This window comes from Ochotona princeps, chromosome X (genome assembly GCF_030435755.1).
Source record: "Ochotona princeps isolate mOchPri1 chromosome X, mOchPri1.hap1, whole genome shotgun sequence".
In the NCBI taxonomy this organism is placed as follows: domain Eukaryota; kingdom Metazoa; phylum Chordata; class Mammalia; order Lagomorpha; family Ochotonidae; genus Ochotona; species Ochotona princeps.
The window spans coordinates 7702940-7720179 of record NC_080865.1 but is presented as its reverse complement, the minus strand read 5'-3'; the positions used below and the strand labels follow the sequence as shown (position 1 = coordinate 7720179).

Genomic DNA, 17240 nt, shown 5'->3' with positions numbered 1-17240 from the left:
AGGAAGCTCTTCCTCTCTGTCTCTCCTCCTCTTTCTATATCCACCTTTCCAGTAAAAATAAATAAGTCTTTTAAAAAATGGAATCTCCATGGTTGAAAAGAGAGTGCATGCAAAAAATATCCTGCATCGTTGATGTGCATTAGTGATGAGCAGTGACTCTTCAATGAGACATCATTTCCCTGGACAATGCCGGGATCAGTTTGGGGAGAAAATGAAGGAAGGAATGATGAGAATTAAGTACGAGATCTGGACAATCAACAAAGGTCAAGGCATGCGAAAATCATCCTTTCTACTGTCAGACCTGCTTTTACAGTTAAGGCTTAGTGTCAAGAAAATCACATTTTTAGCTCCTACCTCTGGTCTCTCTCTAATCAGCACAAGGGTGGAGTCCTCCCACTGCTGCCTTCTCCTGCGACCACTGACCTCTTCCAGTAAGACTCCCCAGTCCTTGGCACTCGGGGTGCTCCTTTACAGACGAGGTCATTTTGGTGCTTTTCTCCCTCCCTCCAAATTTTCCCATACCTAATAATCCTGCCTGTGCACATTTTTCTCTTCCACTCTCATCTCTTTGCTGTCTCCCCCAGCCTTTTACCATCTCATTCTCCCTGCCCCCAACCCTGGCTCCTTGCATCCGACTTCCCTCTGGACCAACTTGAAGCACCCCTAACATTAAAGTCTTATCTCCACTTGTATCCACTAATTCAATATCAGACCAAGGAATGATTCTTCCACCGTAACTAGTAACAGATTGGAAGCTGTGTATGATCTGGCCATGGGTGCCCTTTTAACCTCAATTGCCACCATCACCTCCCACCCACACCCCCAAACTGCAGTCATTTGGAACATGTTGATCATCACAGAGACTGAGCCCATCCCCACCTGTCGCGCTTGCCATCAGTGTCTGCTGAGGGGACACTCTAGATCCTGACATAGCTCCTTTCATCATTCAGGTGGCAGCTCAAGTCTCACCTCCTTATAGAGATCATTGCTGATCACTTCTATAAATCAGGATTCTTTCTGTCTTTTCCCTCTCTGGAGCAGCATCAGTCTCCATTCCATCACCCAGTTTACCTTCTTACAAAGTTTATCACCATTTTATATTTCTTTCATTACGTTCTCTATGGAGTCCTTAATGTCGCTTACCGTATATTTGTTGAAATTCAAATTAGAAAGCATTTCAAAATATCACCTCATTACTTCACCTGACTTTGGACAAGTAACATTATTTTTATATAACTGAGATTCAAAGATATTATATGACTTGCCCAAGATACAGCACCTATCAAGTTTAAGATACTTTTCCCTGGGAGGTTGTGACAAAAGCTTTTTTGTTTTCTATGGATATAAAGCTATTCACAATCTTTAGCTACACAAAGAATTCTTGCTAAAGAGGCACTTCAAGCTTTTCTAAAACATTGTTATCTTTGGCTGAGAATATCCCAGAAAAATTATCCTTTGAGCTAAATCTCCCCTATTTGTCATGCAGTGCCTAGAGGTAACTGTTAGACTCTTAATTTGGTAGGAGGAATGAAGTCAGTGAGGAAACTTAGATACATGGCAATAATACCCTCATCCAGATAACATTCTCCTTTTCAACATTCTCAGCCTTAGGAAATTAACACACACACACACACACACACACACTAGTCCTCACAAACAGACCCAGAACACTGGGAGATTTGACTACTCCCAGCATCCAGGAATTCAAAGTAATTTTCACCCCACCTTCCTCTGTACAGGCATTGCAACAGACTTTCGGTCTGCCATCCCCCCAAGTTCTAAGAGCAAATCCAGACGGTGGGCACAAACCAGCTTCTAATTCAATTTAGTGCTTAGTTAACCAGTTCTCTCAGACCCCTGAAAAGGTGTGTGGAGGGGGGTTAGGGGTTGGGAGACATTCACCAATGTCTGAATGAGACTTCATCCCGACCTAATCTCTCATGACTACAGCTCCTCCCTTAACAACCATTTGTTCAGTGGGTTTAGTGTCTTAGACCTTTGTGATTTAATGTTTATACGTTTGTGAGGCTTTTCATATAAACAAACTCACCAATCAAGAAAAAAAAAAGGCTTTTGTCAAGCCAGGTTACTTGATTTGGGATTTGGAAAAGTGTGGCCACCAGGATACAGCTGAAAGAAAAGTCTAGAGAGCTGCAGTGTGCACTCAGCACTAATGGACAATAAGTGATAGTGAAATTTTGTCAGGTCTGATTCAGATTACCTGTGGCTGCTGTGAATTATATGGAATTACACAGAGTTTAATGGTTCTCTGGCAATTTGCCTTGGCCTACCGCCAAGGCCGCTAATGCTTCAACAAACTGCTCTCCTCACCCCCCACAGCCCAAGACAATTTCTGTTGCTATGTAAGTCTTGAGTATATCTGCGACAAAACCTTCAGCAACACTCACACAAATGCCCAAGCTTTCCTTTCTGTCTGTCTCTTTCTCTTCCTCCTTCTTCTTTAGGGCTGGTTGGATATATTAATTGCCTCTGTAGTTCTGCCGAGACAAACGGCCTCGCTAGCATCTTTGACCCCCCACCCACCCCAATGCTTTTAAAACTTGATTTAAACGGAGAAACAGTGAGAATAGGACAAGTAGCAGTTGCCCCTATCCCTTTCCTCGCCAGTGCCAACGTCTAGAGCTAACTCACCCTGATCAGCATGGCCCTGGACCTGTCCTCCCACATGACGCAAGTGATTCAGGAACTTCTCCCCGGAAACCTACGCCTCCTGCCTGACAAGGAAAATCTCACTGTGTGGCTCACGAGAGTTTGCTTTGTGTCTTCGTGCAGCCCAGCTGGCTCTGTGCTGGGATTCTGCCAAAGACTGCTGGTAGCCCTTGTCATACAGGTAGGACTGGTGGGGGGAAGGCCAAAAGGACAAAGGCCAGATGAGTCCCCACAAGCTCACCAAGCAAGCACATCGCGCTCCGAGGTGCCACTGTCCTGCGGGGAGCCAAGGTTCGCAGCCCGGTTTCTTTCGTCAGTCCCCACTTGCCCCTGCCCATCCTTCAGCTCGCCTCAAACCTCCAGTGGTGCTTCAGCACCAGCGTCTCCTGCTCTTCGGCAAAGGCGCCTCCAAGGCCCTTTGTCCAGCTGATTCCAGAGTCACATTTACTGGCCCTACTAGAGAGAAAGCTCATTTTCAGAGACTAGCTGCCATAGAACCAGCAGGAGGGAAGGGCGGAAACCACAGGATTCCTACTCTGCACTGATTGCCACTAACTCATTTCAGCTGCTAAGAGGAGGCCCTGTTGGGGGAGCTGGGAGAGGAAATGGGTTCCATGTACAGTCCACTTTAAATTGTTCACAATTGCATGCTCGAAAATAGTCTCCACTAAACATTTAGCTATGCCCACTAGGACAAGCCATAAAGCTTTCGGCTTCACTGCACACTCCGCGCAAAACTGTCCGAGCTGCTTCCTCGTGGCAAAGATGATTAAACAGCTGGCAAGTCAGTTACATGCAGGAAGGATAAAGGGGCTCCAAGCATGGTTAAGCCTGGTCCCAGGAAGCATGATTCCATAGGACTTTTAAGCACATAAAGAATTTAGAGGGTGAGGACCAGCTGTTCTCAATTTTGATTGAAAGCAGAGCAAGGGAAAAGAAATTGCGATTACAATGAGAGACACTGATGTTAACAAAGAAGGAAGAACTTCCTGCCAGGGAAAGTAGGTAAATATTAGACTGAGTGGTCGGTCGATGAAGGTTATGGAATTTCCTTCTTTGGAGTGGCTCTTCTGTCTGGGCTATTTCTGTGTGGTCCTCCCAGAGGGTGCGGAAAGGAGGCAAGAGATGCAGCCAGAGGTCCAGTTCAGTCCCTCCCTGCTCTCAGGATTGCTTATTTGTAACATTCGGCCATCTATAACAGGGATCACTGAGACACTTAAAAAGAAAGAAGCAACAAACAGCCTGCTGCTGCTCTCAAATGTTTAGATTCACCCCAACACTGGATCTAGGACTCTCCAGGAGCCAACGAGCCCAGGAAAGAAAGCAAAGACTTGTGTTTTCTTTGGCTCCCCAGGGTACCTAGGCCATGCATATGGGAACAATATTTTCTGAACCCAAAAGCAGGACATGGTCTGACAATTATATTTATGGACACAAGAGGGGAGAATATGTGAAATCAGAGCTGTCCCAGGAAATGTAGGATGTGTGGCCTCCATAGTGACATATTATCTCTTTCTGAGGGTCCCTACACAAGAGGGAGTTATTGAAAACTACACCATGTGGTTTGGAGTCTGGGTACTTTCCCAGTGGGACTGTGAAAAGGCAGAGTTATAATAAGTCCAGAAAAGAAACTGAAATTCCTACCATGGAGGTTGGAGAAAAAAGTAAGCTACGTGAGGTCCATTGTAGCCCACATTCTCCTCCCACTCGCAAATGTAGCAGGAGCTAATGGGCACATCTCTTCCCTTTGAGCCACAAGCAATGCCATAGGTTATAGAGAGGGGGATATATGGTGTAGCACAAGGGGTCCTACCCAGTGACAGACTCACACATTCCTTAGAGCATCTTCAAGGAGCTTCTTACAAATGTAATTTAGGGCAGTAGTTGTGCACCAGGGAAGTTAAATCACCTCTTAGGACACCTGCACCCCATATCACAGTGCCAGAGATTGAATCCGGCCTCTATTGCTGATCCAGCCTCACGCTAATATGCCTTGAGGGCAACAGATGTTTGTTCAAGCACATGGGTTCCTACCACACATGTGGGAGACCTGGATGGCCGAACGCTGGCTGTTGCAGCCGTTTGGAGAGTAACCCCGTAGATGGAAGAACTTTCTCTCTCTCTGATATATATATACATATATCAAGTATATATAAATCAAGTATCTGGAAAGATGTATGTAGGTTCTATGCAACTATCACACCACTTTACACACTTGATCTTAGCCATTTTAAATGATCCACCATTTTATATCAGGGATGTGAGCACTGCAGCACTTTAATATCAGTTGTGGATCCTGGAACAAATCCTTCTCAGATGCCGAGGGATGGTTGTACTTGCTGCCTGAATTTCAAGGGGGGTAACTCAGTGTTCGCTCCAACAGAGCTCTCGCAAACAGGCCCAAAGGTCCTTTGGCGTTCTCATCTAAATGTCACTCAGACGCACAATACTCCTTTGAGTGCTCTGAGCAGATTTCAGGCCTCAACCTCAACCCAATTCCCAACTGACGAGAGCTCACTCTGCCGACCAAGCCTGGAGTATTGTCTGCGTAACAGCATTACCTTTACTTTTAAGCAAACACAGATGAAAAGAGTCCCTGCTGAAAAGAACAACCACTTAGCGAAAGCCCTATCCCTTGATAACATTAAGTTGCAATAAAATAAAACATTCATTCATTGTTTCACCTTGGTTTAAACTGATAAACTGAATCGCTACAATCCACAGGCCACCTTTCACAAATGTTTGCTTAAAAGGAGCTGCAATGCTTCCAGGTGAAATTTATCAAAGTGAAGGGCACTAAGCAATATATCTGGTTCTATGCCACCTGGTTCTCCCACTAAAGAATTAGCCAATGAACGAAACATGATCTCAACACCAACAGTCCAGTTGGATTCGAGTTATGGCCACAAAGAAACCTTCTGTCTCAAATCCACTACACAACATGCTTCAAACCAACACCCCTGAGGGAAATTTCTGGGGTGGTAGTTATACTCTATATAATGCTAGAGATTTGGACTATGTAGGTAATGGTGTGTCAAAACTCACCCGATAGCGTAGGTGAGGTTTAAGTATCTCACTGTTTGGAAATTTTACCCCAAGAACAAACACTGAAGTCTGTAATGAGGACCTGCACTGACATCCTTAATTTACTTAAACTGTGTCTGAAGATAACAGGCATTAATGGATGGAAAAAGGAAATCAACAGATGGTTATTTAATAAAGGTAATACAGTAAAATGTTAGAATGAGTGATACATAGGGCTATTTAATACATGAGAGTATTAAAAGGGAATTTCAAAAAGTTTTGATGCAAATCTTTAGACATTTATGCAGTTTCCATGAAGTTTTTGAAACCTTTCTGTGTTAGCCTCAGCTCAATTGCTAAGCATTTCTGTTTCTTGGAAATTTTTTACATTGGGCCAAGACTTTAGATAATAATTTATGTATAGTGCTCAAATGTTTCAGCTCACTACTTGAAATTTAATCTAAACTCCCTTCTGCAAACAAAAACTAGAAACCTTTAAAAAAATACTATAAAGCAAAACTTAATAATAAAAAGAGTGGTGGGGCTGGTGCAGTAGCTTAGTATATGAATCCTCTATCTGTAGCACCAGCATTTCATATACATGGCCACTAGTTCTAGTTCCAGCTGCTCCACTTCCCATCCAGCTCCGTGATGATGTGCCTGGCAAAGCAGCAGAGAATGGTGCAAATCTTTGGACTCCTACATCCACTTGGCAGACCTGCAAAAAGTCCTGGTTCCCACCTTCGGATGGGCCCAGCTGTAGCTGTTGTAGCTCTCTGGGGAGTGAACCAGAAGATGAAAGATTCATATTCTCTCTCTCTCTCTCTCTCTCTCTCTCTCTCTCTCTCTCTCTCTCTCTCTATATATATATATATATATATATATATATATATATATAATTCTGACTTTCAAATAAAATAGATAAATTTTTTTTAAGTGGCCCTGGTAGATGCTTGCAATGAAAGAATCTCGACTGAATTTGAATTGTGGTAATGCAACAATGTGGAGGAATCCACCATGGGTGGGGTTTGGGGAGGGGGGAATCCCAGTGCCTATAAAACTGTGTCACATAATGCAATGTAATCAATAAAAAAAATTTTCAAAAAAAACTATGTGAAGCTAAAAATAAATGGAATGTTAAACAGCAAAAAAAAAAAAAGTGGCCCTGGACTGTTGTCTAAGACAGTTCTATACACATACATTTATAAAATTAAATGTGTATGTGTGTGTATGTGTATGTGTGTGTGTGACTGACACATAGAGACCTTGCATCTGCTGATTCACTCCCCAAATACCCACAACAGTTGGAGCTGGCTCTGGCCAAAACCAAGAACTGCAATTCATTCTAGGTCTCCCATATGGGTGGCAGGGACCCAAGTACTTGAGCCATCACTCACTGCCTCTCAGCGTGCACAGTGTCAGAAAGCTGAAATGGGGGAAGGAACCAGGACTTGAACTCAGATAATCTGATATGACATGGGGTGTCACATATAGCATCTTATCTACTGCATCAAAAACCAACCCTGCCTACATTCAATTGAACCCATAGTCAAATCCTTGATCACTACCTCACACTACCCCACTCATTTTCTCCAATAGCTCTGGGATCTTTTCCAGCTCTGGGATGATGATGAACAAAAATGAAATCTGAATCTCATGGCTGAATCCTCCCCTTGTGAACACTGGGATCTGATATGGGTGCTGGTTTGTGCCCTGGCTCCACTTCCCATCCAGCTCCCTGCTTGTGGCCTGGGAAAGCAATAGAGGTCAGCCCAAAGCCTTGGAACCCTGTACCCACGTGGGAGACCTGGAAGAGACTTGTGGCTCCTGGCTTCAGATCGGCTCTGTTCCAGCCATTGCGGTCACTTGGGGAGTGAATCAATGGATGGAAGATTTTCCTCTCTGTCTCCCCTTCTCTCTGTAAATCTGTCTTTCCAAAACTAAATATTTTAAAAACTGTATCTGGCTATTTGGGAAACACCTTATTGCTCTCCTTTTCCATTTATTCAGAGGATGCTCTCAACACCCTTCCTCTTAATGCAGGTTTCATCATTCACTAATCAGTTTGAGAAAATGAGAAAGATTCTGTTTCTCAAGCCAGGCCTAGGCGCCAATGCCAAGGCTCCTCTGGCTTTGGTGAGTCCCCTAGGTCATCCTGGGCATTGGAAATGCTGGCTGTATGCCCTAGGAAGCACTGTCACACTTTAGGCCTGAGAAAGCAACTGAAGAAGAGGCAGGTGGGCACCTGTCTCAGGAGGCAATAAAGCACAGAGCCTGCTACTGAGCAGATGCTGGGGTCTGAGAAGCTATCCAGAAGGGTGATTTATGAACCCATCAAACAGCAGTGGAGCTCTGCAGCACAGGAAACCAGGCACCCATGTGCAGCCAATTTTCTAGTGCTTGAACCCCATCAGGCTATAATTAAGGCATTTTAAGAGGCAGAGCACCTTTAGCAGCAAATATATCCACAGAAAGTGGGGACAAGCAAGGCTTTGTCATTGGGACGCTAATGGGACCCTAACATCTAAACCCTGAGTTGGGGTTCATGGATTAGAACCTACAGACTTTATATACCCTGTTCTCATATCACCCCCCAGAGGTCTCATGATTGTGTCAACGAAAATAGTACTTGAATCAATGAAAAGATTGCTTTATGATCAAAAAAGAGTTGCCATTTTAAAATGTATTTGAACCCTTTATAAATATAATTCGGATTTACAGTATGTGGAGAGAGCAACACAGGATAGAGGCCTGCGGCGTTTGATAAAAGGACATATGAGACTCTACAGTCAAATAATGCATTCAGAAAAAGTTGATACCCATGCCCTGAGAGGGGCCTCATCTTCTGCCATTCTTAGAGGACATGCCACCAACGACCATGAAGCAACTTCAGAAGGTTCTGTTCTGCCATTGAGGGGTCAGCATTCAGTGACATTTCGAGGCTCTGTTCTGCAGAAAGGGTTCATTTTCAGACTTTTGATTAGAAGCTCTAGGGAATGATTTGGGTTAACCACAACACATGGCAGGGGTGGGGGGAAATAATAACAATGCATTGTATATTTGAAAATCACTAAGAGAGTGGGTTTTAAGTGTTCTGCCACAAAAATGTTAAGTATGTGATGTAATGTATATGCTAATTAGCTTGATTTAGCCATTCCACAATATAAAAGATATCTTCGAAAAGTTCATGGAAAATATGTATTATGAAAAAACTACATATGGATTTTGGAGACTTTTTTTCAAGAACTTTTTTTTACACAAAGACAAAAGTTTAATTCCATTTTCCACGTTTGTCCAAGTGCCCTCATATATAGATTTCAAATGATTGTGTTGCATACTGTAAATATATACAAATTTTGCTTGTTGATTTTTTAAAAAATAATTCATTAAAGTTTTTACAGATTGAAAAGGCTCAAAGGTATGACACCTTATATGTTGTATGCCATAAATCCATACAAATTTTACTTGTCAATGTAAAAAATGATTCATTACAGTTTTCACACATGAAAAAGCTTCAAAGATATATGACACCACATGTGCTTCACCAAATGTTCTCCCAGCATCTCATATGATGCTTTCCTCCAAGCTGCTAGAGAGAAACTGATATATAGCAATTGCCACTTACCATATAAAGGAACTGGCTCACAACAGTGGGCTGACTTGCTCAAGGGCACATAAGTAATAGGAACTCAGTGGGGTCTCTGAATCTGTCCTCTAGCTCTCCAGCGTCCATGTTCTCTCCTATCTGTAAAAATGGACCTGAAAAAGTTCGGCACCTACATGGTTTACTGGACTTACAGGTTGTGAGCGTCCTCCTCTTCAGCTGAATAAGAACAACGTAATTTCTCATCGTGGTACCCACTAACAGTCCTTAGATGAATCAACAAATTGAAGCCTTGCCTTTCTCTGGATTGCCTGATATATCAAATAATAAGTTCTAGTTATTTAATACAGCTAGAGTTTGGGTTTCAGTTACTTGCAGTTTATGTCATACCTGATGCATGAGGCATGCTTCCCAAGGAAAACTACATTTCCTGAAGATAGGATTCAGCTTTTCTCTCAATCTGGACCTCTCTAGAATGCTCACAGCTTGGCTCCCTACAGTAGATTATTCTTGTGGTGGTAAAAAAAAAAAAATGGATTTTAGAGAGAGTTAGGTTCCTGAAACAAAAGTTGGTACAGAAAAGACTATCACTTCATAAGTCACGTTGATTGATTTCAACAGGAGGTAGCATTCAAATTGGAAGCAATATAATGTGTTGTCCACCCAACCCCATAAGCCAAGTATCTGTTCTGACAGTGCTGAGAGTGGAAAGCAAATGCATTTATATCACTTCTAATAGACAGTCCTGTTAGAAAAGCTGTGGGACAATCTCTCCCCTGGAAAGCATCAGTCATCAATTACTCATATTAGGGCAATAGTTTTGACCCCCAAATCCCAAAGGACCTTCCAGCATTGTGAAGCAAAAGTTCTACAAAGAAGACTTTATATCTCAGTTCTATTAAACATTCATTGTGTGGCTTAGATGAACTCCTGGAATCTTTCCATTTATCCAATACAATGGAAATAGGACTGCTCTTTTCCTCCCTTTCAAAGGCAATGGGAATGCAAGTAACATTCATGACACCTAAATGAAGACCAGCTGAGGGTACAATATATCCCAAGCTGGGCTTTGGAATCACCTTGATAAGGAATCCCTGCTCCTAAGGAGTTCTCAGCAGAGTGGAAGAGATGCGTGCATAAATCCAGATATAGGATATAGAAATTTCAATGTTGTTGACATCTGAGGGAGAAACAGTGAGAGATGAAGACATAATGGTGGGTTAAGATGAGATGAACCATAAATATTCAGGTAATCCTGAAAGCATTTCAAAGCCAGTACAACAGCAGAACTAGCAAAGTAGAACAGATACGGATTAATGCATGGAACAGTATCCTTCAAGCCCATTTGTTGATCTCTGAGTGCTTCCCCAGACTGGGAAACAGGGAACAGGAAGGGTCATGAGGGGCCTCAGAGGAGCAGCTAGTATCCAAAATTTGAACAAGAAATGTGGTCATATGAGTGTGTATCAGAAGGAGCAAGACAGCTAACTTGCAGTCAGCCAGGAGCTCAGGAATGCCATGTGGGCTAGAAAGAGTTCTTTAGCAACTTTGCACAGAATGGGCTGGACTGGGCCAGCATGAAGTCAGGGAGACAAGTAGAAAAGCTTTTTCAATATACTAAGGAAGATGAAGGATGACTTGAATTACTGCAATGACAACATGGCATGTCTTTCTATGAGCAGGTGCAAAGATATTTATACAAATCCTCAACCTACCAATCACCTTTGTTGATGGCCCAAATCCTTGGGACCCTTCATCTGCATTAGAGATCCAGAGGAGGCTCCTGGATCTGGCTTCAGATTGACTCAGCTCTGGCCATTGCAGCCTTCTGGATTGTGAACCAGCAGAGGCAGGGTCTTTCTCTCTCTCCTTCTCTTAGTAAATCTGGTCTGCTTTTCCCATAGAAACAAACAATAATTAAAAAGATAATGCTCATATGTATCCTCTTCAATATAGACACAAAGAATGCTTAGAATGCATAGATGACTCAGTGCCTAATAGGTTTCCCCAAGGCACTGTTAAGGTATCATCATGCCCTCCATGAAACTTGCCTTGGTGATTGTCACACTGCCTGTGGGATTTAGAGGAAAGACAGGCACAAAAACATGGGTAGAGAATCTCTGTGTATTCATTACAATCCTGATACATAGAATGTTCTAGAAGGGCCTATCTTGTTACAATTGTAGTCCGATGGGGACAGGCCACCAGCCACCCAGTGAAAGCTGCAAGAAAGAGGTCTGAATCAGAGTTGCAAACATACAATGCACAAGGATTTCTATTGCAAGCAGGAAGGACCCTCTTGGCTCCTTCATTTCTGCATCTTTTCACAGTCCTCTACTCCTTGTTAAAAACCCTCTAGCAAACTGTTTCTCTGGCAGGTAGGCTTTTTTTTTTAGGGAACTATGCCTTCCCACTGTCTCCTACTTGTCCTATGTAAATAAATCTTTTCCTCTAAGCAACTCTGCTTAAAGCTGATGATTTGGTAACCCCTTGAGCAGACAGATCCCTTGTGTGCACTAAGAACTCTAGTTGAGTAACCTCACCCCTTTCTCTTTTAGCTATTCACCCTCTGTATCACCTTGTTTGTGCCTTGTTCTCTCCTGTTCTTTTTTTATTACTCCATCAGTGATTTCTGGTTCCTTTGCAACTCTTTTTCGTCTCAGTTTAGCGCAAGGGTGGGCAAACAAGGGAACGCATATTAACATATTATTGATGGACATCTTGATCCATTAAAGCTCAACTCTGGCATCAGAATGCCTATTATTCCCAGTTCACCACAAAGTATTCTAAATATGTCTTTGTATGTGGATGTGTGAGCATCTTAAATGTATCCATGTACCATGCATCCGGTGACCCTGAGGGTAACTAGCTCAATGCAATCAAAATGCAGCATCAGCAAATAGTTATTATGCATTCCAGTAGGAATTGAAGCAAGGAAACTTTCCCCTCCTAATTTTTCAAAATAAATATTGCTCTTGTTCCAAGCAGTATATTTTTGACATCTTGTGTATATTTCTGAAATAGAGTCCAGATGAAAAAACGGCTAATAAGTATGTCCATGTCAACCTGAGAACAGTAGATTCCTCCACATGGACAATTTCATTCCTGAGACCCCAAGTGCTGAAGACCAGGGGAGCAGGTTGCAGGAAAGAGTAAGGCCAGCTTGGGAGGGATTTTAAAAGCAATATTTCTGAGGCTTGGGAGCAAGATTAGGGGATGGTGAAAAGAAGAGACACTAAACTTCCATCCCTCCTCTCTTACGCCTGCCCATAGAGATTCCTAATGAACCTGAATAGAAAGCAACTAATAGTTATTCCCAATCAGTCAGCACACCTGCAAACTACACTTTAGACATGAGGGTGGCCTGAGACAGGGGAACCCCAAAAAGATAATTTACTAAGCAGGTAATATTACCAAACTTGGTCTCTTGGTGAGAAACTCCTCCTCAGAATCCCAATCAAAGGTGAAGGAATCCTTTTTCTATTTCTTTTACAGCATGCATCATTGCCAAGTACCTACTATGTGCCAGGTACACTACTTGGTACTTGCCAGTATCAGCCATTTTATTCTATAGGGATTCATGGTCCCATTTTATGTAAGAGGAAATGGAGAATTGAAGTCATCTCTCCATCATTGTATAGTCTGATTCTGTGATCTAGGTTATTTTCCACTGGAGTTCAGTGAACTTTGATGATGAGAAGAAAGCAGAAACCTCAAGCCCACAGTTTTACAGTCACTTGGTTCTAAACGAAGAGTAGGTTATACCCTGATGGAGAAAAGAGGGAAAAGGCATTCATTCCTGGCTGTAGCCATAGGCAGGTACAAAGGCACTGAAGAGGGGAGCGAGAAATATTCAAGAAAATGACAGAAAATTTCCTAAGAGTGAGGAGGAGTGATGGAACAGGAGTCTAGAACAGCTGAGTTCAGACTTTACACGGTCTCGTATATCATGGGAAGGAATGTGTATTTTCTCAGGAAGGAAATGAGAGAACTATAAGAGAGGAAGTAACAAGATTAGATCTCTGTTTTGGAAAGAGCACAGCGGCCACTCCATGTGGGCAGGCAGTTCTGAGGAGGCACTAGCAAGGCTGCAGGGAGACTGAGCCTGGAAAGCATGGCCACTAGACAAGAGAAGAGTTATGGTGACCAAGAAAATGGAGACCCAGCTCAGAAAACGCTGCCTCTTTAGAGTCACTTCAGTCTAACCTCAAGTCTGCAATTCCAAGCTTGGAAACAGCTCCTCCTACATCCCCTAAATGCCATGTGTGTTCTTTTGGCCGCCAAACTAGTTTCAACTTTTGTTTTGTTTTGTTTTGTTTTGTTTGGTTTGGTTTGGTTTGGTTTGGTTCTGTTCTGCTTTGTTTTCCCTTTGGGGCCTCCTCATTTGTCTTCCTTTTCTAAGCCAGTGGCTTTGTGGCTCCCCTGGGCCTAGCCCCAGTCCAGCTGGCTGGGGAGGGTAAAGACAAGTCAAGTAGGCTCCAAGCAGAAAGGACCCTGATTAGCACATGTTTCACATTCCCTACATTGCATGGCAATCACAACTAAATCCTACAGAATTGTTTTCTTAAAGATTTGGGAATTTGGGATTCCTTCTCTTTCTTTTTTTCCCTATTAAGCCTCTTTCAGGGTTGCAGCTATTTCTCTTTCAGGGACAAGGAGAGAAAACGAAAGTCCACAACCATGCAGACAAGACGTTTCTAGAGAAAGAAAGGAAATTTTGTGTAGCGGCTCACAGCAACATGCAAGGGAAGGCCGGGGAATGCGGCTGCTGAGGGCTGCAGAAAAGCTTGCTGAAGCGAAGGGACCCTGGCCACTCAGGCCAGCTCCAGTCCTTGGCTGGTTGGCAAGCAGCACTCCAGATGTGGCTCTGGTCATCTCCTATAACTCCAGAACAACTCCAAAATGTAGCTGACATCCATGAACCAAGGAAATTATTCAAGTTAACCAAACGCACTTCACAGGTAAAAGCAGCCAGCAACACTCTGGTGGGAAGACTACACTGTCAAATAGCAGGGTCTTACAAGTAAGGTCTCCCAGACCTTACTTTTTCGTATGTATGAAATTCTCTGACACACACAGCTCAGAGGAGAACCCTCTTTGCGCGCATGTCTGTCCCAGTCTCACAACAGTAGATTCCTACTTACAGGCAACTTCGTTCCTGAATTCCCAGTTGTAGAAAAAACAGCAGGGGAGAGCATTCCCCTCCCCCCATATCACTTTATCATTTTCCTTAAATTACGCACATAAGAATACTTCGAGAAACTCGTGGAAAGTGAAACAAAAATGTAAATGTATTTTGATCCAAAACATGTTGAAAGCCATATAGAGTATTTTCATACGATGGATTTTCCATGAACTTTGTAAAGCTCTCTTGCACATGTATGCGTGTCTATGTCAACTGAAGTCTATGTCAATATGCACCCTATAGGGAAACGTTTATTGTTGTCTAATAGCTTTATTGAGACTTACCATTTTACATACTACAAAATTACTTTTCCATAAAATTCATCCATTGTAATTCAATTGCAATTCAATCATTTCAATAGAGCTACAAAGTTGTACAACCAACATCATGACCTCACTTTTAATATATCAAGGCTCCAAAAAGAAAAATTGAACTTTTACAAAATCGGTCTATGTTCCCATAAAGATTGCCCTTTGCCTATAAATGGAGTCATTAAATGTGTGGTCACTTGTGTCTATCTCCTTTCACATAACACAATGTTTTCAAGATTCATCTCTTGTGGCATTAGTACCATTCTCTTTGGTATGCCATTGTTCAGAGAAGACAAGATTTTATTTATTCACTCATTAGTTCATGGACAACTGGAATATTTTCACAACCTGACTACTGTAGTTTCTTTGTGGACAACTATTTCCACTTCTTTTTGGATAGATAGCTAAGAGTGGAATTTCTGGATCACAGAGAAATTCAGGTTAAAATGCCAAAGCACTGCCAAACTGCTTTACAATGTGTCTATACAATTTTATATTCCTATCAACATATACGGGGGTTCCAATCTTTTCATGTCCTCAGTAACAGTTGTTATTGTCTGTCTTGTTTTAAAAAAAAAAGATTTATTTATTTTTATTGGAAAGTCAGAATTACAAAGAAAGAAAGAGACACAGAGAGAGAGAGAGAGAGAGAGAGAGAGAGAGAGAGAGAGAGAGAGAGAAAGAAAAGGATCTTCCATCCACTGGTTCACACCCCAAGTAAGCACAACTGCCGGAGCTGAGCCGATCAGAAGCCACGAACTTCTTGTGGGTCTCCCACACAGGCACAGGGTCCCAAGGCTTTGGGCCATCCTCTACTGCCTTCCCAGGTCACAGCAGGGAGCTGGATGGGAAGTAGAGCAGCCGGAATATGAACTGGTGCCATTATGGTATCTTGGGCGTGCAGGTGAGGACTTTAGCCACTACTGCACTAGGCCCTTAGTCTGTTTTTTATGACAGTCATTTTAGTGGGTGACAAATAGCATACTGTTTTAATTTTGGATCTATTTTTCTAATGGTTGCGTTTGAACATCTTGCCCTGCAACTATTGGCTATTATAAATATATGGAATATATATGTGTGTATATGCGTGTATATATATATTCCTTAGAATGATATCTATTCACATACTTTGACGATTGTTAAATGTTTTGATTGATTGATCGATGCATTGACTGACTGATTTGCAGGAACATCAGAGAGAGAGAAAGAGGGAAAGAAATCTTCCATCTGCTAGTTCACTACTCAATAGTTAGGTCTGAGACAAGCTGCAGCCAGGAACTGGGAACTTCATCGACACTTGAGTCATCTTCTGCTTTCCCAGGTGCATGTGTCAGGGAGCTGGATCACCCATGACTTGAAACAGTGTTCCAATATAGAATGTCAGCAAAGCAAGGAGAGACTTGAAATAAGCCAAAACGCCAGGCCCTCCTTCACTCATTTTTTTTTTACTTTTTTTTATTAATTATTATGCATTATGTGACAGTTTCATAGGCTCTGGGAATCCCCCCACCCCTCCCCACGCCCCTCCCCCCTGGTGGATTCCTCCACCTTGGTGCAGTATTACAGTTCAAATTCAATCAAGATTCTTTCCTTGCAAACATATACCAAGCATAGAGTCCAGCTACTTATTATCCAGATGGGTTGAACAGTTTCTTGGGGAGACCATTTCTGGTCCAAAGTTAGAGCTGGTAGAATATCATCCCAGTCAATTAAGAGTCCCAATATAACATTAACAGCAATTTGTAACATTATGGAATTGACATGGTTTTGCGTAACCAGTATGTTAAAAAAAAAACAAAAAACAAGTTCTTAACCACAACCTATGATTTGCTCATTGACATTTCAATTTTAGTTTGTATACAGGACCGGCTGCTATATACCTTAAAATGGCTATAAGGTACCATTCAGCTGTCTCGTGTCTATTTCATTTTAGTATTTAGCCATTTGTTGTGTGGAAGTATAATTTTACTGATCTTGGCAGATTTTAGGATAATCTAGACTGGCTTGTAACTCTAACAAGATATTTGTCAACAATTAAGGTGCAGAACATTTTTTTTTGGGGGGGGTGCAGGAAAGTCCCCAACACCACGGTGAAGAGTGACTAATCTTCGTGTCCCACCCAGTGAGGCATGAGCAAATCCATGCCAGCTCTTTCCTGTCAGATTCCAAGCTCACTTTTTGTTGTTTGTCTATTTATTTTAGGTTTTTTTAGTTTGTATGATTGTTTGTTTGCTATGAGGGGTTTTCGGAGCGATCCTGATGGTCATTGCAAGGGAGGGTGGGGGTCCAGAGGTGGAGCCAGGCTTGGACCAGAGAAAGCTCTCCTCCCTGGTCCCGAAGGACGTTTATTGTTCTTCTGTTTCTGCGGACCGCTCAGGGCTTCTGGTTGTCTTTCCGATGACGTTGGTTTCTGTACGGTAGTGTTTGGACTTCTTCCATCCCCAGC

At 42.5% G+C, this 17240-nt stretch overlaps 1 protein-coding gene across 1 annotated transcript in view; it reads right to left on the bottom strand.

Moving 5' to 3' along the window:
• SHROOM4 (shroom family member 4) overlaps window positions 1–17240 on the bottom strand; it is a 221304-nt gene that overhangs the window by 121093 nt on the left and 82971 nt on the right. The window lies entirely within an intron of this gene.